At 45.3% G+C, this 24,920-nt stretch overlaps 1 long non-coding RNA gene across 1 annotated transcript in view; it reads left to right on the forward strand.

Annotated features, from left to right (window-relative positions):
• The window catches only part of LOC137340436 (uncharacterized), a 78,706-nt gene extending 54,757 nt beyond the window's left edge, over nucleotides 1–23,949 (forward strand). The window contains exons 3-4 of the long non-coding RNA XR_010966802.1: nucleotides 20,120–20,302; nucleotides 21,913–23,949. This is a non-coding gene — a long non-coding RNA (uncharacterized lncRNA). The remainder of the gene's footprint in view (nucleotides 1–20,119; nucleotides 20,303–21,912) is intronic.
• The last annotated feature ends 971 nt before the right edge of the window (nucleotides 23,950–24,920 follow it).

The following is a 24,920-nucleotide window of genomic DNA, read 5'->3' on the forward strand; positions in this document are numbered from 1 at the left end:
TTTTTTGCTTGGCATCCATTTTCGTCTGATTACACCCCTGTGAAGCACCTTGGGACATTCTCTACCTTAAAGGTGCTATATAAATGCAAGTTGTTGTTGTTATTTATTGAAAAGGAGTTTAAGAATTTGATATTTTTAATGCTGGTTCCCAATCTTGGATGTGATTGAAAATAAAGTCTTATGCACCTGAGTGTGAAATTCCAAGTAAACTGGGTGGGTGGTCCAATGTGGATCTTATTCCCAAACTTGAATGAGTAGATTTGTTAAGTGCACCTACAGGCGAGAGATAGCATTAGAGACCTCTCATTCTTGAGCTGCTTTTGTACACATCGATGGAAAAGGAACCGACCAATTGAAAACCTCTTCTATTGAAAGAAAACAGAAAAGAAAGGATTTGCATTTATGTAGTGTATCCTCAGGCCATCCCAAAGTGCTTTACAACCAAAGGATTAATATCGAAGTGCAGTCACTGTTGTTTTTTAGACAAACACGATAGCCAGTTTGGATGCAACAAGTTCCCACAAACAGCAAATGAGTGAGTGAATGACCAGATGATCTGTTTTTGTTGCTGAGGGATGAATGTAGGCCAGGCCCCTGGGAGGACTCCGTGCTCTTCAAATAGCAACATAGGAACAGGAGTAGACCATTCAGCCCCTTGAGCCTGTTCCGCCATTCACTTCGATCATGGCTGATCTGTAACTTAACTCCATCTACCCGCCTTGGTTCCGTAACCCTTAATATCCTTGCCTAACAAAAATTTATCATACTCGGTTTTGAAATTTTCAATTGACCCCCAACCTCGACAACTTTTTGGGGGGAGAGAGTTCCTGATTTTCACTCCCCTTTGTGTGAGGAAGTACTTCCTGACATCACCCCTGAACGGCCTAGCTCTAATTTTAAGGTTATGCCCCCTTGTTCTGGACACCCCATCAGAGGAAATAGTTTCTATCTACCCGATCAAATCTTTTAATCATCTTAAACATCTTAATTAGATCACCCCTTTATCTTTTATACTGAAGGAAATACAAGCCTAGTTTATGCAACCTGTCCTCATAATCTAATCCTTTTAGTCCCGATATCATTCTGGTGAATCTACACTGCACCCCCTCTAAGGCCAATATATCCTTCCTGAGAGAAGCTACAACTGGCCTTAGTATTCCTGAGTTAAGGAGACGGTGGCAGTAGGGGGGCACTTTTCCAGGAACGGGGAAACCTTGCCCGCTGGCAGCGCATATTGGAAAATGGTGGCCTGAGAATCATGGGCGCCATGCTAGTGCTTTTCTGATCTGTACTGCGGGCTTGGCAAGTTCCCTCTCTCCCATGTGTATTTGGAAAAGTACCTCCCAGGAGCACTACCTTGGGTGCACCTACACCCCCGTAATCCCCAGTATGAGTGAGGGATCCACATCTATCCCCAATCCAGTTGGTTCCATGTCCCAGCAAAAAGCGATGAGCTGTATTAGGGGCCTCAGACCATCGCCCTGCTTGCTCAATAAAAAGAAATTAACTAAAAAGGTTGTTCGACAAAAAAAGTCAATAAATAAATGATCTATAGAAAGCCAATAAAAAAGAATATTGTAGAATCATAGAATGGTTACAGCACAGAAGGAGGCCATTTGGCCCATCGAGCTCATGCTGGCTCTTTGCAAGAGCAATCCAGTTAGTCGCATTCCCCTGCTTTTTCCCTGTAGCCCTGCGTATTTTTTTCCCTTCAAGTATTTATCCAATTCCTTTTGAAAGCCACAGTTGAATCTGCTTCCACCGCCCTTTCAGGTAACACATTCCAGATCATAACTACTCACTACGTAAAAAGCTTTTCCTCATGCTGCCTTTAATTCTTTTGCCAATCACCTGGTTCTTGACCTTTCCGCCAATGGGAATAGTTTCTCTTTATTTACTTTATTTAAACCCTTCATGGTTTTGAACACTTCTATCAAATTTCCTCTCCACCTTCTCTGCTCTAAGGAGAACAACCCAGCTTCTCCAATCTATCTATGTAACTGAAGTCCCTCATCCCTGGAACCATTCCAGTAAATCTTTTCTGCACCCTCTCTAAGGCCTACAGTGGCCTTCCTAAAGTGCGGTGCCCAGAATTGGACACAATATTCCAGTTGTGGCCGAACCAGTGTTTTATAAAGGTTCAACATAACTTCCTTGCTTTTGTACTCTATATACCTCTATTTATAAATAGAAAATGGAGCTATTTCAGTATTGTGTGAGACTGGAGCCAGTGATCAGACTGAACTGGAAGATTTGTAGATCAAGGCAGTCTTTCAATAACCAACTGTACAGGAGGTGTTGTTACCTTTATTGTACCAAACCAATAAATACTGGATTATCATTTTTATTGTAATAGGGTCACCGATCTATCTCTGATAGATGAAAGAAGTCATTGGCAGGGGTGTAGCAGTGTAATTGCTGCAGATAGGCACATCAATTGGCAGGTAATTACTGCTGCTAGGGAGTTTCTTTGTAGATTGGCCACTCCTGTAAATCTTCAAGCCCCAAGGTCAGAAGAAACCAAAAGCAAATGATCAGTTTTCTGTTTTGTTTTTGCTCTTAAAGGCATGGCACTGGAATGTACCAAATGTACCAAAATGTGATGCCTGAAGTACGTAAGATCGATAAATGGTACAGCCCTATTTACTGACCCGATGCCTGATGATATAATGGCTGATACTGAGGTGATTTCTATGTCCATATTGGCCGTTTCCATTGCAAGGTCAATGATGCCAATAAGGCTACCATTTGTGGTGACTGACAAAACTAACGGTGTTGCAATGGATCTAATCTGCTGCAAAGCAAGACAATGGGGTAGGAATTGCTCAGAGCGGTGAACCAACACTGCCCAACCCTCCATAGATTTACAATAACCCACTAACTTACCGCCGTCTTTTCCTCGGGCACTTCCTCGAATAGGAAGCGGAGAAGAGCCCAAGCGAAGCTGGGACCCTGGGAGAAGAGGGAGGATCACACTCTCCCCTCCACCAAGCAGAGTGCAGCACATTGCTTTAATTCAGTCTGTAGGTTTGGAACATTAAACCAGGAAGTGTAAGGTACAACATTAAAATCAATGTAAAAACAGTTATAGACAGTGAAAAAAGAGGGTAAGAAATAATTGAATTAAATAAAAGAGACAGAAGCAAAAAGTTAAAAAAAGATTTTAAACTTTTAATTTTATTTTTTTTAATGACCAAGAACAATTAAAATAAGGAGTAATGAGACTCCATGGGTCCCATTTTCGGATGGCTGAGCGGGTGCATTGGGGGCAGGGGGGCTCCTAAAATGGCTGAATTCCAGAGCGGGTTCGGAGCCCGGCTCCACCCCGCTGATTTCCGGGTTCTCCAGTCACGCGTTTGGGTGCGCGCGCAGTGGGTTAGTGCGTGCGGGACTCCCACCGGCAATTAAAGCTGGCGGGATGCTGCTTTAGATAGTTTTAGTCAGATACTTGAGGTACTTGACAGACCTCATTGAGTGGAGATTTTGGCAGGGGTGCAATTTTGAAGGATCCTCAACGTGTTTCCTGTGCTGTGGGAAACACTCCCTGTTGGAGCAGACGTGTTTCAGCCAGGAGCCAGTGGGAGATGCAAAGGATTATTTGACAGGTGGGGGGGAAACCTCATTTATTGCAGCAGGGGCACTCTGTCACTTCAGACAAAGTTTTGGCTGCAGCACCTTTGTCTTTCCACTCAAAATTATTAATTAATACCCTAAACTCTGCTGTGCAAACACATTTACCTACTTTGCGGACCCCCTCAAACTCACACCGTCAGGATCGGGGTGGGGGGGCGCCATAGCCCTAACCCTAACCCTAATGCATTCATCACTTCACCCGAGGACGAGCAACATCACCAGCCTCGCCAGGCACTCCATCCACCTCCGCCACGTGGAGCTCCACAACACAGTGCTGCACCACAGGCACCTGCACAAAATAGTCGTACAACTACACAAACACCCATTGTAGGGTGACCCAATGGGTGGCATCAAGTGTGAGTGTTCATGGTGAACCTCATGAAAGGGACTTATTACACAAGCCAGTCAAGAATAGCCAAGATGTGGCAGTAGTGGTGACAATATAATATTTAATGTGCCATTAACAAAAATCAAATATAAATAAAAAACATGACAAACCGTCAAACACCCTTGTGCATCCCCTTTGTGCTCACAAAACCTTTGCCTTATGTTTACAAGTACTCCTACGTGGTGCATCCCCTGTGGCTGCAGCAGAGGTAGTGGCAGGTTGCTCTTGTTCATGCCCTGACCGATTAGATGCTTTGGGCCTTCGCCCTCTGGGTTTCAGTGCCCATGAGGGCCCCTCCAAAGACTGGTCCACCTGCACCTGTGCAAGGGCAGACTCGGCCACCTGGAAAGGAGGCAGCATTGCGGGTACTGGTTGAGAGGGGGGCAACGGTTGAGATGTGGGGGTGCTTTGAGTGGCGTCCCCACTTCCATGTCCCCTTTCGCCATCATCCCTCTCCTGGGCCAGGCCCACGTCACTGCTACCACCCTGCTGGACGACAGTTTGGAGGACATGTGTGAAGCCTTGTAAGGCCAGTGCCAGAGTATCTGCCTGCCTGTTTAAGGCAGCAGAATGTTGCTCACCCTGAGTCTGAAGGGCCGTTGTCAGGGCCTCAATGGAATCATTTGTGAGCCGTGCTCGAAGCTCCATGGAGGCTAGCCTTCCCTCCATCGCAGACATTCCTGCACTTACCCACGACACTATCTCAGAGATGCCCTCACGTCCCTGTGACAGTATCTCAGAGATTCCCTCCTGTACCTGTGCACCATTCCACTCATGCAGGAGTTGGACTCCTCCATCCTCTGCGCGATTGTGGAGAGTGTGTGTGGCACTTGTTCCAGCACCTCGCAAATGTGCTGCTGCCCCTCGATCATTCTCCTTTTAAAGGATGGCCCCCAGGGTTCAGCATCTGTGTCCAGCTGAGCAGAGCCTGGAGAAGAGTGCTCCCACCGACAAGGACTCTCCACAGCTGCTCCTACCACCAGTGTCTGCTCGTGCTCACGTGTGTGGTGACTCATCATGCGCGCCCCCAACTAAGTGAGGACGGGGACCCACCGAGGTGTGTGTATCTGCGCTGGTGGATGGCTCGCCCAGATGTGATGGTGACCCCTCAGAGGCCGGCAGGTCCACCGTCACAGCGGTCGCTGAAGGCCCTGTAAGAGAACTGAAGGCAATATTAAGCATGATGACAGATGTTGAGGTGCTGAAGATGGCAAGGCATGTTAACATCATTTGCTATTGTGAGTGCTGAATATTAAACTTCTGTCACTAGCCGTTTGTCGGGTGACAGTCTTGGCATCCCTGACGGACAGGCACTCGAGGGTGCGGCTTAGTTCCAGAGCCTCCTGCTCCGTGTCTTTGAGAACAACCTGATGTTGCGGCCCCCCTTCCGGCGTTCGCCCTCTCCCGTGCATTCTGGGCTCTCTTCCCCTATAAGGGGAGAAAGTAGAGAGGCATGAGTGAGGGATGGTGTTGTGGCCAACCGCTGAATGCATTGGTTTGGGTGAGGCTGACCGTGAAAGAGATGCATCAGAGAGTGAGTATGAGACAGAGCCATGACATTGTATGAGGATTGGGTTGAGTGGTAGTGGTGGGATGAGTACTGGGGAGGTGAGTAAGTGCAGGTAAGTTGAGGATGAGGTTTGAGGGGGTGTGAGGAGTGATGTGATAGAGGAGTGTTGGCAGTGCAGAAGGAGTTATGACGTGGGGGCGGTGATGTGGAAGACGGAGTGTAGGAGAATGAGTAAGTGTACTCACTTTTGCTGACCTAGTTAGCTCATTGAAGCGCTTCCTGCACTGGATCCTTGTGCGGGAGACGTTGCTGCTGCTGGTGATCTCCTCTGCCACCTCGAGCCAGACCTTCTTGGTGGCAGAGACAGGCCACTTCCTCCCGTCTGCTGGGTAGAAAATATCCCTCCTCCTCCTCCTCACCCCATCCAGTAGGACCTGGAGTGAGGTATCGGTAAATCTGGGAGCAGCCTTTCCCCTGGTCTGCTCCATTCTATAATTTTGGTTGTTTGCTGCAAGAGCAGCATTGGAGGACTGCCCCTTTAAATAGGGCTCCTCCAGCTGACAGCCTGTGATGCGGGTGCGCAGTCCGCCCGCTGCGCAGGTTGACAACGGGAAACCCGGAAGCCACGGTAAGTGGCTTAAATTTACCAGCGATCGCGTGGGGAACGGACCGATTTTACTGGGTGGGTTACCCACGTGCCCAGTCGCTCCCCTCCGCTGCCATCCCGCCTCCCTGGTAATCTCAGGGCCCATATTTTTAAAAGTTAAGTTTTAGTTGTTTGGCAGTCATTAAGAATTACGGCTCCGTTAATTTTAAGCGTACCTGTTTTTTGGCGATATTAAGTGCTTTCCAGCTGGGCAGTTGAGTAAGTTTGCAGTTTTTTAATGATTTCCCTGATTGCAGCGTGCGATATACCTTTAATTCGAAGCTGTCCGCCGGTGAACCAGCAGGAGCAAGTTCCAGATTTCCACGTTTCACTGTGCAGGTGATCACGCCGGTACTTGCTCCTCCATTTCACCACGAACAATGGTGAGCGCTGTTGAGATCACCATTATTTTGCAAGCAATTTCTGCCCCATTAGTTACAAATGTTATTAATGGCGCTGAAGGTAGCAATGGGCTTTAAGGGTTTTATACGTAGATTGAATGCTCCTGCTCAACGCCAATGACTCAGTTACCAATTACATCACCCAGTGTGGAACTGAAGTGAACAGGCCAAGAAGATTCCCGGTTCAGTCCCCAGTTTCTACTGATATTAGCTGGTCCAACTTGGAATGCTGCAGTCGGTCCGAGTGACCCTGGGCTAGGGAAGGGGTGGGGAAGAAGCCAAGGTTTCCACTTCTGATTGCTTTCCAGTAACTTACACTGGTGTTAGCTGTGACTCACTGGTAGCACTCTTGCCTTCTGAGTTAGAAGGTTGTAGGTTCAAGTCCTGCTCCAGAGATTTGAGCACCAAATCTAGGCTGACAGTGCAGTACTGAGGGAGTGCTGCACTGTCAGGAGGTGCCATTGTTTGGATGAGCCATCTGCCCTTTCTGGTGGATGTAAAAGATCCCATGGTACCATTTGAAGAAGAACAGGGGAGTTCTTCCCGATGTCCTGGCCAATATTAATCCCTCAACCAACATCACTAAAACAGATTACCTGGTCATTATCACATTGCTGTTTGTGGGACCTTGCTGTGCCCAAATTGACTGCCACGTTTCCTACATCACTTCAAAAGTACTTCATTGCCTGTGAAGCAAGTACTTTGAGATGTCTGAGGTTATGAAAGGTGCTATATTCTTTTTGGAAAGCACATGTATTTTGGATGTTAGTCGAGGACAGGGCAGGACTCAAGTGTGGTGCCTTATGACAACACTCACTATCCAGGCTTACACATGAAGAATGGCCACTTCAGCAAGGTATTGGACGACCTCCAGACTCTATGGAATCGGAACCCCACATAAGTCATGAAAGGAGGCAAGCATTTTTTTTTAATGTATATTTTGTTGATGAGATTATTGATCTTTAGGAGATATCGACAGACTGTGCAGCATGTACTGCATTAATTCACTCTTCCAGACGCATTGGGAGTCAAATGTAATTAGAATAATCATCAGCCAAAATGAAACAGATTGATTGCAGTAATAACAGCTTTAATTTGATCATGTGGTTAGGATGACCAATGTGCCTTACTGGCAGCCAAGAGAGTGGGAGAAAAATGGATTAAAATGGTCAGAAGGCTCAGTGGCTTCAGCAGAGCTTTGCAGATCACCAGCATCTTAAAAAGAGCAGGAGCACTTCCTGTAGATTGAAAAAGACTGGTTGCAACAGTGGAAGTGTGTTAACAGAATGATAACTATAAGCTTAATGGGAGACAACAGTGAAAGTGTTATAGACAAAGGGAGAGAAATTAGTTTAGGCCCATTTTCGGGCCCGATGTGGTCGGGGTGCATCAGAAGCCGGAGGCTCGTCTGAAATTGGGCCTCGGGCCTCATTTGAGTAATTTTAGTGAGCTGCCAACACCTGTCAGGCCTCCTGAGGCAGCTCTCTGGTTTCCTTGTGGCCAATTTGGGCCGACTGCAATGTCGGCAGAGGCCCTCAGGTAGGTCCAGGTTGGGGGGTGGGGGGGGGGGGGAGACAAATGGGAGGGGAACGAGTGAAAGCCGGCTGTAGTGCTGTGGAGCACACCTGCTCCTCTTGGCTCCACATTGGTAATGAGATAAGTTAAAAAGAAAATACGTACTTGGTCTCCAGTGATCCCTGGTTAGGCCCCAGAAGCAACCGGACAGGGGTCCTTAAACAAGGATTAGGCCACTCATTAACATATGCAAGAGGCCTGTTTAAGGCAGCTGCCAGGGATTCCTGAATATCGCCCGAACCAAAATGACAATGGGCATATTTCAGGCGCCCAAGGGGCACGGGACTTAGGCTCCCAAAATTAGACCTTTTTACCCCCATTTCGTGCCTGAGAAACAGGCAAGATTGAGGTCCAATCTCGCCCCCAAAGTGTTTGTAACAAGTACTTGCTTTAAAATATCATTCATAAAGAGCCTAAAACACTAGAAATGAATGTAAACTGGTCTGACTGTCTATTCCGAAATGAGATGATATTTGTTGCTGGATAAAAGCTATGTTTGGGGTAGAAAGTGAGGAGTGACTGATTCATTTAAAACAGCATGCTGCTCCCCGTAATTACTCTCAAAGGTACCATGAGGCCCCCTTTAAAGGCTGTAGTTTGCTTAGCTCTGCAAAGATCTGGAAGCTCATTGTATTTGAATTATAAGGAGGAAAGCCCGACAGAGATCAATTTAGATGGACCTTTATTAGCATACGGAATATATATTGCACCAGCAATCTTCAAAATACTTTGTAGAGTCGTTTTAATTTTTTTCTGCTGAGAACGGGTAATTGTGTGTAGTGTCAAGCAAGCAGAATTGTGCGGTCAATACTGGGCTGTAATTTTAGAAAGGATCTGGCAATGAAGCCAAATTTTAAAAAAGAAAAGAAAGAACTTGCATTTATATAGAGCCTTTCACGGCTTCAGAGCATCCCAAAGTGCTTTACAGCCAATGAAGTGTAGACACTGTTATAATATAGGAAAAGCGGCAGCCAATTTGCACCTAGCAAGGTCCCACAATCAGCAATGAGATAATGACCAGATAATCTGTTTTTAGTGATGTTGGTCAAGGGATAAATATCGAACAAGACACCGAAGTAGTGCTGTGGGATCTTTTACGTTCACCTGAGAGGGCAGATAGGGCCTTGGTTTAACATCTCATCTGAAAGTACTGCACTGGGGTGTCAGCCTAGATTTTTTGCTCAGGTCTCTGGAGTGGGACTTGAACTCACAACCTCCTGACTCAGAGATGAGAGTGCTACCACTGAGAGCCATGGCTAACATCATATGGTAAAACTGTTACCATATCCCATGTACTGGAAACATTGGTGATATTAGCAGCCTGATCAAAGCAAATTTAGAAAACGTTTCCTTGGTGGGTCTGTGAGTCCATCCGGTGATTTGCTGACCCATGTAGACCAGAACGGTTCCAAGTCGGATTCCCAGTCTCTGTTGTGGTGGATGATCTCAGCCTGGGTGGTTGTAGGGATGCTGCAATTATCCTCAGCATCCCTTTGGACAAGGCTCCCACTGCTGATTGCAATCCAACAATCCCTACTGGATGTACGTAGAGGTGGTTGACTGGCAAGGACAGGACCAGGCTCAGCTGCGGTACCTCCTCCCTCCCTCACGGTTAAATAACCCACTGACACTCACTGACAAGGCTCACACATGAATAATGAGGTACCAGAGGGTGGCTGTTGCCCGAGGAACTGTAGTTCAACAAGGAATCAAGAGGGGATGGGAGAAAAATAGATGAGAGAAAAAAGGAAACGAAAAGAATACGAATAAAGTGCAGAAACAGAAGTAAAATAGAAAAGAGACAAACGGGGAAGATGAGAAGAGAGAGAAATTCAATAAGAAGATCCAGTAGAAAGGTGCAAAACAGGTGAGAGAGATGAGGATTAATTCAAAGGTCACAGTTATTTACGTGGTAATATATTTAGTCACTGTTCTAGATGTAGTGCTGGTATAAAAAGGTCGGAAGGGATGTAGCAAATTAAACTCAGTGTAGCTGTGGATATATAGCCATGATATTTTTATATATGACATTGCACAGAGGCTGTGATAACATGTTTTATAGGAGAACGTAGGAAATTATTGAGTGTTTTAGAATTTTAGAATGATAACAATGAAGTGTGATATGAACGCTATGATAATAAATAGATGACATTCAGAGGCTTTTTAAAAATTCATTCCTGGCATGTAGGTGCCGCTGGCACGGCCGGCATTTATTGCCTGTCTCTAGTTGCCCTTGAGAAGGTGATGGTGGGCTTTCCCTGGTGGATAGAAGCATCCACATAGGCCAAGGATGTCCTGGTTTGTGAAGAGTTTGCTGATCTAGGCTATGCAGTGGTGGGAGTCCTAACATTGGCTTTAGAATCCCCAGGCTAGGAAGGGGAAAATAAACCAGAGATTGTGCTCCTGATCATCACTCACTGACCAGTGCTGGGACATGTAGAATTAGACTTGGCTGTATTGTCCTACCACAGTTGTACTAATACTCATTTACTACTATAACTACTTTTAATAGTGCTTATAACATAGGAAAACATCCCAAGGTGTTTTTAAAAAACTAAACAATTGGCCTTATGATGTGGGAAGTATTTATTGCCCACCCCTAGTTGCCCTGAGGGCTTTAAGGGCTCCTTCACATAGTGTGCGACTGGAGTCACTTTGTGTCAGCTGTGGTTCAGTGGTAGCACTCTCACCTACTGAGTGTCAGAAGGTTGTGGGTTCAAGTCCCCCTCTCAGAGACTTGAGCACAAAATCTAGGCTGACACTTTGGTGCAGTACTGAGGGAGTGCTGCCTTTTGAATGAGACATTAAACCAAGGCCCTGTCTGCACTCTTAGGTTTATGTAAAAGATTTCCATGACACTATTCAAAGAAAAGCCGGGGAGTTCTCCCCGGTGTCCTGGCCAATATTTATCCCTCAACCAACATCACTAAAATAGATGATCTGGTCATTTATTTAATTGCTGTTTGTGGGATCTTGCTGTGCGCAAATTGGCTGCCGTGTTTTCTACAACAGTGACCACACTTCAAAAGTACTTCATTGGCTGTAAAGCGCCTTGGGACTTTCTTTCTTTTTATCTTTTGGTCCTTCATCAGATCTTAAAGATAAATATTGGTTTTAAATTTAACTTACATATATGAGCCCTTACATCACACAATGTGTATTTACGTAGCTATGTAAGCAGGCTAAAATTTAAAAATTGGGTTCTCCCAATAGCTCACTGAGAAATGTACTTCATGATCTAATGCTGAACATAGCAACTGGGAATGTGCCAGGTTCAACCCCTGGGCTATGCTGAGTTACCTAATCTTAGGGCAGCTGTGGGATTGCAACAGTGCCCCTGGGCTAAGAAGGGGGAAATCAGTCATGGGCCTGGAATTTCCTCGGAGCTGTTCCCACTCCGCTGCTGTACCTTCGCCAGAAGTGCAGCAGAAACTCCTTTTACACGGTTTCGGCCGCATTTCCAGCTAAGTTACGGTGTCGGAATGGGAGCAGCTCCAAGGAGATTCCTGGCCATGGTTTCCACTACTGATTGCCATCTAGTGACCCCTGCCCTAAGCGTTCATGTGTGGACATCAGGTAAAGGCAGGATCAAGCACAGCTGCCTCGAGCCTCCTGGACTCCCTGTTTAGGCTCACTCATAAAGAATGGTCTCCTGTGTTAGGTATTATCAGACCTCCAACGTCTGAGCTGCAGCATAAGTCACTGGGGTAGATTTTGACTTTGGGCGATAGTGTAAAGTGGGCGATAACGAGTCGGCAGCCCCGTTTTACATCTCTCCCGATTTTTATTTCCATTGGCTTCAATGGCTGCCGACTCATCGCGTAAAGTTAGGATCGACTCCACTGTCTTCAAGAAAGGATAGGAAATAATTGAAGGGCAAAGTAAAATTTTAAATTTAAATGCTATGCCACAATAGATTGTTTAGTTAGTGTCAGGGAGTTGATTATGATGAAACTTATGACAGAATTATGATGCAATGCCCTTGCTTTCTCTCTCTCTCTTTCTCTCTCTCTCTCCTCTCTCAAGCTTGCTTTCTCAAAATAGAAAATAATATATTTATTCCACTGGGCTGATGGTTTTAATTTTAATTGAGAATTTCATTTTGCTTTATTCTCGCGTCAAATAGTTGTTTGATCCTCAAAACGCTGATGTCATCGATAGAGTGTCCATTTGATCTCCACTGTGCAGCCGCAGGTGATGTAGATGTAAGGCTTCTTTTTATACCTCTGAGATGTTCAACAAATTGGTCCTCAAGGCAGCATTTAATTTTAACAGTGTAGAGTGAGAAACTGCTTTTACAAGTGATGCTGTGCTCAACACTAGACGACATATTGGTAAAAATATCCAGTGATAGTGGTTAAAATGGTGAATTTACACGTGTAGTATTTGGAACACTCACCAAGATATATTGCAACTCATTGGAGGCTCAGTATCAAGCCTGTTTCCCGTCTGCTTGTGTTTATATGTATACTAACATGCTCCAGTGCAGTACTGAATGAGTGCTGCATTGCCAGAGGTGCAGTGCTTCAGATAACATGTTAAACCCCTGGGCTAAGAAGGGGAAAATCAGTCTTGGGCTGGGAATTTCCTTGGAGCTGCTCCCACGCTGCCATTGTAACTTCGCCAGGTGTGTAGCGGAAACCCTTTTCACGCAGTTACTGGAGCGACTCCAATTAAATTCCCGGCCGTGGTTTCCACTGCTGATCACTATCTAGTGAGCCCTGCACAAAAACAGTCTGCCAGTCTGCTGGTTCAACAACAATAATGAAGCAGTCCATGTCCGCATGCAGCAAGACCTGGACAACATCCAGGCTTGGGCTCATAAGTGGCAAGTAACATTCGTGTCAGACAAGTGCCAGGAAATGACCATCTCCAACAAGAGAATGTCTAACCACCTCCCCTTGACATTCAACGGCATTACCATCACCGAATCCCCCACCATCAACATCCTGGGGGTCACCATTGACCGGAAACTTAACTGGACCAGCCATATAAATTCTGTGGCTACAACAGCAGGTCAGAGGCTGGGTATTCTGCGGCGAGTGACTCACCTCCTGACCCCCCAAAGCCTTCCCACCATCTACAAGCCACAAGTCAGGAGTGTAATGGAATACTCTCCACTTGCCTGGATGAATGCAGCTCCAATTACACTCAAGAAGCTCGACACCATCCAGGACAAAGCAGCGTGCTTGATTGGCACCCCATCCACCACCCTAAACATTCACTCCCTTCACCACCGGCGCACAGTGGCTGCAGTGTGTACCATCCACAGGATGCACTGCAGCAACTCGCCAAGGCTTCTTCGACAGCACCTCCCAAACCCGCGACCTCTACCACCTAGAAGGACAAGAGCAGCAGGCACATGGGAACAACACCACCTGCACGTTCCCCTCCAAGTCACACACCATCCCGACTTGGAAATATATCGCCGTTCCTTCATCGACGCTGGGTCAAAATCCTGGAACTCCCTACCTAACAGCACTGTGGGAGAACCTTCACCAGACGGACCGCAGCGGTTCAAGAAGGCGGCTCACCACCACCTTCTCAAGGGCAATTAGGGATGGGCAATAAATGCCGGCCTCGCCAGCAACGCCCACATCCCATGAACGAATAAAAAAAATAACAACACCTTGCATTTATATAGCGCTGTAACGTAGTAAAACGTCCCAAGGCGCTTCACAGGAGCGATTATCAAACAAAATTTGACACCGAGCCACATAGGCAGCTAGTAGTACAGGTGACCAAAAGCATGGTCAAAGAGATAGGTTTTAAGGAGTGTCTTAAAGGAGAAGAGCGAGGTAGAGAGACGGAGAGGTTTAGGGAGGGAATTTCAGAGCTTAGGGCCTAGGCAGCTGAAGACACTGCCGCCAATGGTGGAGCGATTAAAATCGGGAATGTGCAAGAGTCAAGAATTGGAGCAGCTCAGAGATCTTGGCGGGCTGTAGGGCTGGAGGGATTTGAAAACAAGGTTGAGAATTTTAAAATCAAGGCGTTGCTGGACTGGGAGCCAATGTAGGTCAGCGAGCACAGGGGTGATGGGTGTAAGCTGGAGACCCAGAGTGAAAATGTAAGGACCAACTCCTTGCATTTACTGCAGAGAAAGCAGTTCCCTCACCCAGCACAACATCATAGACTCTCATTTTGTGGATCTACGATCCCATTGACTCCCAGTGTCTCAGCTCCTTTACACAATGGGATGCAGTTGTTGGAAGGGGAACCAGGTGACCCTTCCCTGGCTGCACCCCTTTAGTGTAAAAATGCCTTCAGAGACTCTGCGGCTGAAAATCAGCAGGGCACCATCCTGGCAGTTAAATGCGGATTGAGTCAGCCGGTGCCTTCGAGCACTGACTCCACTGCAGTTTCCAGATTCGGGGGGAGGACACCTCATTGGTATGGGACAGGCCTATAGAAAGGTCTGACAAAAGGTCTCTGACCTGTTTCTGAAACTCTAACCTGAATTCGACCTGAAACTCTGTTTCTTTCTCCACAGATGCTGCCTGACTTGCTGAGCTTCTCCAGCATTTTCTGTTCTTATTTCAGATTTCCAGCATCCGCAGTATTTTGCTTTTGCCTGTAGAAACATCTCTGGTGCCTGCCTGTCCCCTGAAACCAGAAGCTTCAGTGTCTACCTGTCATGGGGAGTGGGGAGGGGGTCTCCAACCTCCTCCCCCACCCCACACCAGCCGAATCCTTCTTGGCTCCCTGTAAATTCTTACTTTTCATCGGGAATCCAGGCTGCTTCCTGGGCCTGGACCCCACCAATGGGGCCCTCATTCCTCCCTGGAGGTTGGTACATCTCATCCTACTGGACATATCGGCCTTCAGAGAAACACAGGGTCCCGACTGAGCAAATGGAGCAGGCGTAGGGCGTGCCCACCTCTGACTCTGCGCCCCCGCCTTCCCACCCTGAAAACATTTGCCTTATAAGGGGAGGGCTAAAGATCTGTCCCTTATAAAGTAAGTCAACGGGGGTCCGCACTGTGTTCTGAGGAGGGGCTCCATTGGTCCTCTGCCGGAGTTGTGTCGGGTGATCAGCAGAATTCCCAAGGAATTTTGCCGCCTCTGCATTAATGCAACTGTTTATACTTCTGTGAATCAATGTATCCAGGGCTCCCAGCTCTTGGTCAGTCTTTTACTAAAGTTAGGTTCTAAACATCTTCCTCTTTACCGTCAAAAACTAAACATACCATTAAATAGTAGGAAAACATTGCAATTGTGAATCAATCCTACCTTGCAGCTAGTTACTATTCAGTTGATTTACCAACAATCCTTCTGCAGTACGTATATATTGCTCCCCAGCTACACCATTCACATATCTGTTGCAAGAGGACTGTTCCAGATCAATTTATAAGCAGGATTTTACTCTGCACTTAGGGATTCCCATGATATCTGGGAGTTCGGGTGTATGTGTGTTTATAGACTGACTGCTTAGCACAATATTATATTTTTATGCTAATTTTCTCCCCCTCCTGCTCTAAAGTGGCAGCTCATGTTAGGCTGTAGGTGAAAAAGAAAGAAAGACTTGCATTTATCTAGCACCTTTCACGACCTCAGGACATCCCAAAGCGCTTTACAGCCAATGAAGTACTTTTGGAGTGGATTCACTTGTAATGTAAGGCAACGTGGCAGCCAATTTGCACACAGCAAGGTCCCACAAACAGCAATGAAATAATTGACCAGGTAATCTGTTTTACATGTTGGTTGAGGGACAAATATTGGCCAGGACACCGGGACCCCTGCTAGTCTTCAAAATAGTGGGATCTTTTACATCCAACTGAGAGGGTAGACGGGGCCTTGGTTTAATATTTCATCCGAAAGACGGCACCTCCAACATTGCAGCATTCCCTCAGTACTGCATTGGAATGTCAGCCTAGATTTTGTGCTCGTCGCCAGAGTGGGACTTGGCCTCACAATCTTCTGACTCAGGGGAGAGAGGTACCACCTGAGACAAGGCTCAGCCACGACAGCCACGATAGAGAGCAGCCATTCCGAGCCTTACTCAAATGGCCATTCTTCATGCGTGAGCTGAGACAGTAAATGTGCCAGGTAGTTCATGAAAGGTATTTCATTCACAGCCAGTCCTGTCCCCACCAAACCTGCAAACGTGCACGTACTTCAGTCGTGATGCTGGATAGTGACTAGGAGAAGGACCCCTGGTTGATTTTTCTCTTCCCTAGCAATGGAGAACCAAAGCCAATTGTGGTATCCCATGGTTGTTGCAGTAGAGGTCAGCTTATTCAGCAGGTTGAACCAGAGATCTTTCTGGTCTGCACGGCTCAGTACCGTAGCAGGGAATGTATCCACTGGGCCACTGCAAGATTCCCCACAATATCATTTGAATGGATGTCCACAGTGACTCCAAAGCAGTATATTTTCCAACCGGCAAAGTTCAGGTCCAAAACCTGAGCATGTTCTTGTCTAAAAATAGGACACAGTATAACAGCATTAAATGTTTGTACGTGAACTTCACTAATCAGAAAATGTACCCCCCAGTTTTTTTTAGAAAGAGTAGTATTGTTACAGTTGGCCTGATTAGACTTTGGTTCTTTACATAGGAACATAGGAACAGGAGGAGGCCATTCAGCCCCTCGAGCTTGTTCCGCCACTCATCCACCCTCCTTAGCTTCATATCCCTTAATACCCTTGGCTAGCAAAAATCTATCGCTCTCAGATTTAAAATTATTAATTAAAATTAATAATTAATTCGCTCTTTATTGATATTAATGATGTTAAACATCCATTCTCTCCACCATCGGTGTTCCTTGGCTGTAGTGTATCCTATATACTGTGTGCACTGCAGCAATTCACCAAGGCTTCTGCGACAGCACCTCCCAAATCCGTGACCTCCACCTTCTAGAAGGACAAGGGCAGCAGGTGCATGGCACCATCACCTCCAAGTTCCCCTCCAAGTCACACATCATCCCGACTTGGACATTTATCATCGTTCCTTCGTCGTCGCTGGGTCAAAATCCTGGATCTCCCTCCCTAATAGCACTGGGGGAGCACCTTCACCACTGTTCAAGAAGGCGGCTCACCACCACCTTCTCAAGGGCAACTAGGAATGGGCAATAAATGCCGGCCTTGCCAGTAATATCCATATCCCAAGAATGAGCTTTTAAAAAATAATACAGAATAAATAAGATATTCAGTCCTACCCATTCATCTCAAGCTCATTAATGTCGACATATTGACAAAAAAGTGAAGTCCCAGTCACTTTTTTGCAAACTAATACCAAATACTTACCCTGGATGTTAATGTCAACATACACTCTGGCATTCTTAAGCCAGCAAAATTTTAACATCCCTAACAGTATTAAAGGTCCTATTTCATTACCACTTATGTTGACAGACCCTTATCTTCACGTGTGACATATGAGTGAGTGTGACACATGTTTATTAGGCCTTTAAATTAGCCGTGTTGCAAGTGCCCATCAGCGATGGATACTGAGACTGGAATTAAACGTAAACTTGACTTGAGAATGCTCAAGGATGAATAGGGCAGAATCAAAGCAACAGAGAGTAGAAAGTACAGAAAATAAATCAGCCCAACTTTCTCCGTGACCTATAACGCTACTGGTGGAAATAGCAAGGCCAGCATTTGTTGCCCATCCTTAGTTGCCCTTGAGAAGGTGGTGGTGGGCCACCTTCTTGAACTGCTGCAGTCCATGTGGTGAGGTAGGGAGTTCCAGGATGTTGACCCAGCGATGATGAAGGAACTGCGATATATGTTCATGTCGGGATGGTGCGTGACTTGGAGGGGAACTTGACAAAATGGAATAGATAAACTGCAGCTTCTCGTAAAAAAAACATAAAACATCTGCCAGTCAATTATGAGGCCAATGTCAAAGCCTGGCTAACATCTGATATTTTTACAAGACGGATCCAAAAACTCGATCATAAAATGGCAACGCTTGGTCGGAAAATAGTGTTATTAGTTGATAACTCCCTGCCCACCCTTATGTCAATGATATAGGCGCCATTAAATTAGTTTTCTTCCTCCAAATCCTTCTGTCCTTAATACAGCCACTGGATCGAGGGATTATTCAAAATCTTTACCGAAAACTTTTAGCTCGTGAAATGTTGGCAGCCTTGGACGCCAAGGAAGAGCTTCCTGAAAACCCACTGGGGGCGATTGGTAAGGCAAGAGACAATTCAAAATTGCTCTGCACGTGCTTTTTTTTGCTGCGACCCCCATGACTGATGACTTCTGTAGGTTCATAGGTGACAGAGCTGAAGAAGGTGGCGACGATTGGATTCTGTATGAAGCATTGGGCTTGCAAAAAGAGCACATGGGCGGGGCACAAACCAGGCCTAATCGCATTTGATGACCGTTGTGGGACTCGCCTGATATTCCATTCTATTGAAGTGAATGGAACAGAATATCGAGTGGAGCCTGTAACAAGCAGCCCATGCCATACTGCCTGTTTTATGTCCCCGCCCGCGTCCGATTTCACCCCGCATAGCTCTTGCTGTTATTATGGATGCAAAAGAGCAGCGCAGTGCGGCACCGGCCGATGATGATATCATCGCCTCAGTAAAGAAGGGTCAAGACGACAGCCAAGAAGCTGAGGAACTTGATAATGATGATGAAGAACCCGACAACGCCAATATTTGGCAAGTGATGTGCAAAGAGGCGTTTAGTAGGTGTGAAGGGTTGCAGACATTTATTTCTCAATCTGGGCCATTGAAAGAAATGGATGAAGCAGCTGAGTATTTGGATAAGCTGCAAGCACTAATCCGAAAAGAACAAGTGTCGCGTTTGAACGTAAACATAAAAAATAGGAGCAGGAGTAGGCCACATAGCCCCTCGAGCCTGCTCCGCCATTGAATAAGATCATGGCTGATCTTCGACCTCAACTCCACTTTCCCCCCCGATCCCCCTATCCCTTGATTCCCCTAGAGTCCAAAAATCTGTTGATCTCAATCTATACTCTTAAATGACTACTTTTTTTTTAAACAAAGTTAAGGAAAATAGAATGACAGAAACATAGAATGACATAGAATTTACAGCACAGAAACAGGCCATTCGACCCAACTGGTCTATGCCGGTGTTTATGCTCCACACAAGCCTCCTCCCACTCTACTTCATCTCACCCTATCAAAATATCCTTCTATTCGTTTCTCCCTCATGTATTTATCTAGCTTCCCCTAAAATTCAGAAATGCTATGTGGGGCATTTCATTTTTATATTTTTATATTATGCCCCCTTATTTCGCCAAACTGCTTAGGTGGACAAAATTAGACAAGGTGTTGGCATAAGTGGGTAGGACTGTGTAACGTGTGTTGGGCTACACGTAATGGAAATATATTGGCAGCCATTGCCTGCTTGGCAGTTAAATTGTGGATAGATTTAGAGGGAGACGTAAAGACACCTTGTGCTTATCACATGAACCGCTTTGACAAATGAAGGACAAATGCTCTGACATCAGCCTTATTTTAACTTAATTGCTTCGATAAACACCTTTTAATGTGGATATTCAAGGGCTTATATTCGTATCATGTCCTCAGCCATTTCGTAAATCTGGATTGACCTGCATCAGTTCAGGAATAAAGGATCAATTTGACTGTCAATTGGCAATGCGCAAAGGATAGATCACCCGAATGCAGAGTCACATTCACTAGTATGTACGTCTGAAAGTTATCTGTTAAAAAAACAAAGTTCACACATCAGTTTGGCTTTGGACAATCCAGGGAAAGATGGTGAGGAAATAAAAGCAGAAAATGCTGGAAATAGGCAGCAGGTCTGTTTCTTATGTCCAATTTCTTATGTTCTTATGTTCTTATGTTCACATGTAAAGAGAGAAAACAAATTTTGGGTTTCTATCCTTCATCAGACTGACAAAGGGTTCCGCACCCGAAAAGTCATAACCTATCATTTCCCTTTATAGGTGCTGGCTGACCTGTTGTGTGTTTCCTGCATTTTCTGTTTTAATTTCGGATTTCTAGCTTTTTTCTTTTTACTCAAAGATGGTTTAGGGCTCTCTCCATCTGCTCCACATTTCCAAAAGTCCAGGAAACTAAGATGCTTCACTACCTCCTAGAACCATGTAGACTCTGTTAAGGAATCACGGCTGCATGAATAACACCAGTCGAAGGGCCGAATGGTTTTCATCTGTGTTGTAATTCCTATGATTCCATGCAACTGATAATGTGAGTGGATCTCCTCAAAGTTTCTGTAAATGTTTCAACCATTGCACCTGAAACACCAAGAGCTAGTATCCACCTGCTCCTCCAAGAGCCCATAACAGTTGGTCACAAATTTGCCACCTTGCGTTTGTGTGTCCAACGGCAATTCTTGAAGAGTTGTCCCCAGTTTTGTGAGTAACAAAGGCCTAAGCTGCATGTAACTGACACAAGAGCTAGGCCCAGAATTTCCTTAGAGCTGCTCCTACTTGGCCACCATAACTTTTCTGGAAGTGCGGTGGAAACCCTGGTTATGCAGGTAACTAAGTTATGGCCGTGGAACAGCAGCAGCTCCGGGGAAATTCTGGGCCTCAGACTTTGGCATTGTTTAGACTTTTGTTGAATACCGACAAAGAAAGTAAGTCACTCCTGACAGCCCCCGGCGAGTGGAGACTAGAATATTGTCCCTAAATACTGGGCTGACGTCTGGACAGAGTGACCACTGGCACAGTGGTAGTATTCCTGCCTCTGAGTCATGAGGGTTGGGTTCAGGCCCCACTCCACACAGCACTGGAAAGCAGAGACCAGAATATGGATTGACATCCAGCGGGGTACTCTCGACCAGACGGAGTGACCACTGGCTCAGTGATAGCATTCCTAACTCTGCGTCAGGAGGGTTGGGTTCAGATTGATGCCCAGCGGGGGTACTTATGTCTGATGAGTATGGCTCCTCTCCCCCCCTGCCATTGGAAAGGGTAGGCAGGGCTCTTTAGCCTTGGTTGCAGCACACCAAGGAGAAAGTACACCCAAGATTAAAAACCGCGATGAAAGCAATGGTAAACCACCTCAGCTACTCTCCAATAGTTAGTGGCTGAAGAATCTCATGTGTGAGACTTGAGATAGGACCTGCCCTAGGGCAGAACACAACGGACAGACGGACCTGTGCTCTTATGAGAATGGAGAATTGTTCTGCGGTTCCATGACTGCTTGCATCCCTCCAGTACCTCGCATGTAATCGTCCTTTAGTGGATTATTGACCTTCTGAGCTGTCCAGCAGAGTCCAATCCCTGATACCCACACTTCAAGCCGGGGTCCCTAGATAGTGATCAGGAACAGCCTGAGGGTCAAAAGACCATTAATACGATTCCTGCTGTAATCAGCTAACTCATTGCTGAGACCTTTTCCTATAAAGTTACTGTGTAGTCAGTTAGGGCAGATCCAAATCCAAAATGTTAATGTGCATTAAATTCAACAACTTTGCATCATTAACAGTATTCCTGGTGATGCAGTTACAGTCCTATTCACTCTATAACCAATCAACAGATCCAAGAAAGGAAGGATGTTGCCTATTTTAAACCTCCTCCTTGTGAAGCCAATTTGATCTGGCACTATGAACAATAAGTATTATTGAGTTGTCATCCTTGAGTTTAACAACAATATTGGCCAGCTTCCTTATTTCCAACAGAAATCAAATTTGTGGAGCAGTGTTTTATTTATATGTGAAGCAACAATGGGGTCAGGATTCGAGTATTTTCTATAGAACACTCTGGTGCAGCCATCAAGGCTGAGAACTTACAAGGATGAGATGAATGAATGGTCGTAATTATTTCTTTAATGTGTATGTTTTTTTCCAACAGAGTCTTCTGTTCCAGCAAGACACTGGAGAGATTAAAAGCATTGAAAGAGGATAGTACGAGTCTTTGTCAGACGGTGCACATTCTGAGGTGTAAATAAAGAACTTCCTAAAATCTTGGAATTGCTTCTTATCTTCCCTCAGTAATGGTCAGTCCACTATGGTTTGGTCCCTATTATGCTCCTTGTGTTTTGAAGTGGCATATCCTCAAAAAGAAGAGCTCATGTTCGTTCTAGTCAGCTCAACTTCAGCGCCAAAGATCCCTTTGCACATTTAATTTGTGGAAGCGGGGGAGGGGTGAATGGTAATCAGACAGGAACTTCTCAATGGATTTCATTTGAAAGCATCCAAGACAAATAAGTCAGGCGTTCTTTCCCCTTCTTGTGTTTTCATGGTCATCTTTTTTGAAAGGTTTCAGTTGAGCCTCGAGATGTTTTGTCCTCCATAAGTATTGCTGATTGATACTAGCCCAGAGATGCTAACTCAGTAACAGCATCGTCCGTGATTGATTTTCCAAGGAAAGTGTACATGGTGTCCAATTTCTTTATTGATCTTGAAATAGGGAGTGGCTTTGCATTGAATGGAGCTATTTTCAAATATTTGATTTTGGTTTTGAAATACCTTTTTTGGTTAAACATACCTGACTCTCAGTCCTGGCCCAAGATTAGTTGGAGAGAGAACTGTCTTTTCTTTGGTAGTCTGCTTCCAAGATTTGGATATTTTTGAGCCAGTTCTATGGACCCGATCCTAACGATTACATCAAAATTTCTACAGACTGGGAAAAAACATGGATGTATCCTTCACTTCACTACCAGGAAAGGTGACACATGCTTACCTCTATATTATCAGGAATTGAGTGTAGGACCACTCATCCCCGCTCAGCCTGTCAATAGCTACCTGTCGAAGTAATTGCCAACCCTACTACTACCCACAGGATGCACTGCAGCAACTCGCCAAGTGTTCTTCAACAGCACTTCCCAAACCCGTGACTTCCACCACCTAGAAGGATAAGGGCAGTAAGTGCATGGGAATACCATCACCTCCAAGTTCCCCTCCAAGTCACACACCATCCCGACTTGGAAATATATCGCCATTCCTTCTGCGTCACTGGGTCAAAACCCTGGAACTCCCTCCCTAACAGCACTGTGGGAGAACCTTCACCACACGGACTGCAGCGGTTCAAGAAGAAGGCCCACTTCCACTTTCTCAAGGGCAATTAGGGATGGGGCAATAAATGCTGACCTTACAAACCACGCCCATATCCCCAAGAATGATTTTTTTTTAAATTAGACAGCTAGAACAGTAAATAATTTGGTTTAAGACAGGGAATGTGGGACGTTGTCTCTGTGTGTATGAACTGCTCTGTTTTACAAGAGACAAGCCAACCTAAATCCAAAATAACCTGAAATGACCCAATTTAGTGCCGCATCAGGTTGGAAGTTCATTGTCTCAGCTGTCGTCTTTACAATGCCCATTATACTGAGGTTGCCCTGAGATGGTACATCGGTAAAGGAATTGATGATGCCAGTGCCTCTAGTATGTTGAAGGTGGACAGATGTCTTCTAATAGCAAGCGCTAAGCACAACCCCCCATTTGGCTGAAAGCTGATCATCACAGTGGGAACATATGTCACAAAGAAGCTATTCTTTCTTTCAACTGACATGTTGCGAGCTAGATTTTGGTTACATGCTTGATTAAAACTCACGGAAGAAAGGGCTACATGTTCATTGAACCATTTCATCGTTACTTGACCCTTTTAAAACCTATGACATTGCAGCGGCGACTAGGAACACACAGACATGCCTTCCCTTATTAAAAACACAGCACTCATGCATTCTGTGACAATTTATTTGTTTGCTCCCACACATGCTGCTATGATGTCATATTCCCAAAAGAGTTGAGTAATTGTGCAATGGTTCATTAAGCGATAACTTCTGTTTTGTCGGGAATGTGCTAGACAATAAACAGCGTTGTACCTATTAAAACCTCAAGTCACTATCCAAAAGCCCACTTGGTGCTATTATATATTTAAGGAATTAAAGGCAACACTTATTTTTGACTACTGCTGTTGGTGCTGATGTTAAAGGCAACTTTGAGTGCCATGGTGTTAATCTATTACATTCAACAATTCACAGGGGATGCTAGTGCCACCATATAAATACTCAAACACTAATTTAAATAAACGTTTACTGCACAACACTCTTGTGCTGCCACAGAGGTTTGTGGGAGTGCCAGGAAGGAATAGGCAGATACCATCATTGGAGATAAAGCAGCCAGTTCAGCCAGTTCCTCCATCTTACCAACGCACCCCCCCACCCTCAGCACCGCCACCAACACCCCCCACCCCAAAGTCCAGAAAGTGTTGATAGAAAATTTGAAATGGGAAATGGAACAAAAGCTGTTTGTAATCATTGGAATTTGTACGTCCTCATCTCCTTCTCCTTCACATTGAAAACCTGCATCATTCCTACAATGGATTGTGGTGCTTATATAGCTTTAGCACACCGAGGAGCTTCAACATTAATGGTGATGATGGTTGTGATGTGATTTGGTCCTATGACACAATTTGTCGGCCAAGATTGGGTGATGGGCATTGGAATGTATCTCAGAACATCCATGGCCAAACAGATTGTTCTTGGCATGTGGCAGTCCTGTCATTATACATCATAGTATTTTTTAAAAAACAATAATATTGATGCAATTCACATCAGAAGTGTACACATTTACATCATAAAATACTCAACAAGGAGCAAGATTGCATCATAAAAGATTAAATGACAAAATTAACATCACAAAACCCATATCAAATCACGACTTTTGCATGCACTTGCTACAGCAATTACTGGTTGGACCATTGGATTATTCCAAACATAATTCTATCAAAGTGAACCCTTAAAGTGCGCACTGGAAGAAACTGTGCAACCTTTACCTTCCATCTGTATTTTCATGTCTTTGCATCTGATGCCTGGTACCATACAAACTGCCGCAAAATGTATTCATCTGCCTGGAGGG

This window comes from Heptranchias perlo, chromosome 22 (genome assembly GCF_035084215.1).
Source record: "Heptranchias perlo isolate sHepPer1 chromosome 22, sHepPer1.hap1, whole genome shotgun sequence".
Lineage (NCBI taxonomy): Eukaryota > Metazoa > Chordata > Chondrichthyes > Hexanchiformes > Hexanchidae > Heptranchias > Heptranchias perlo.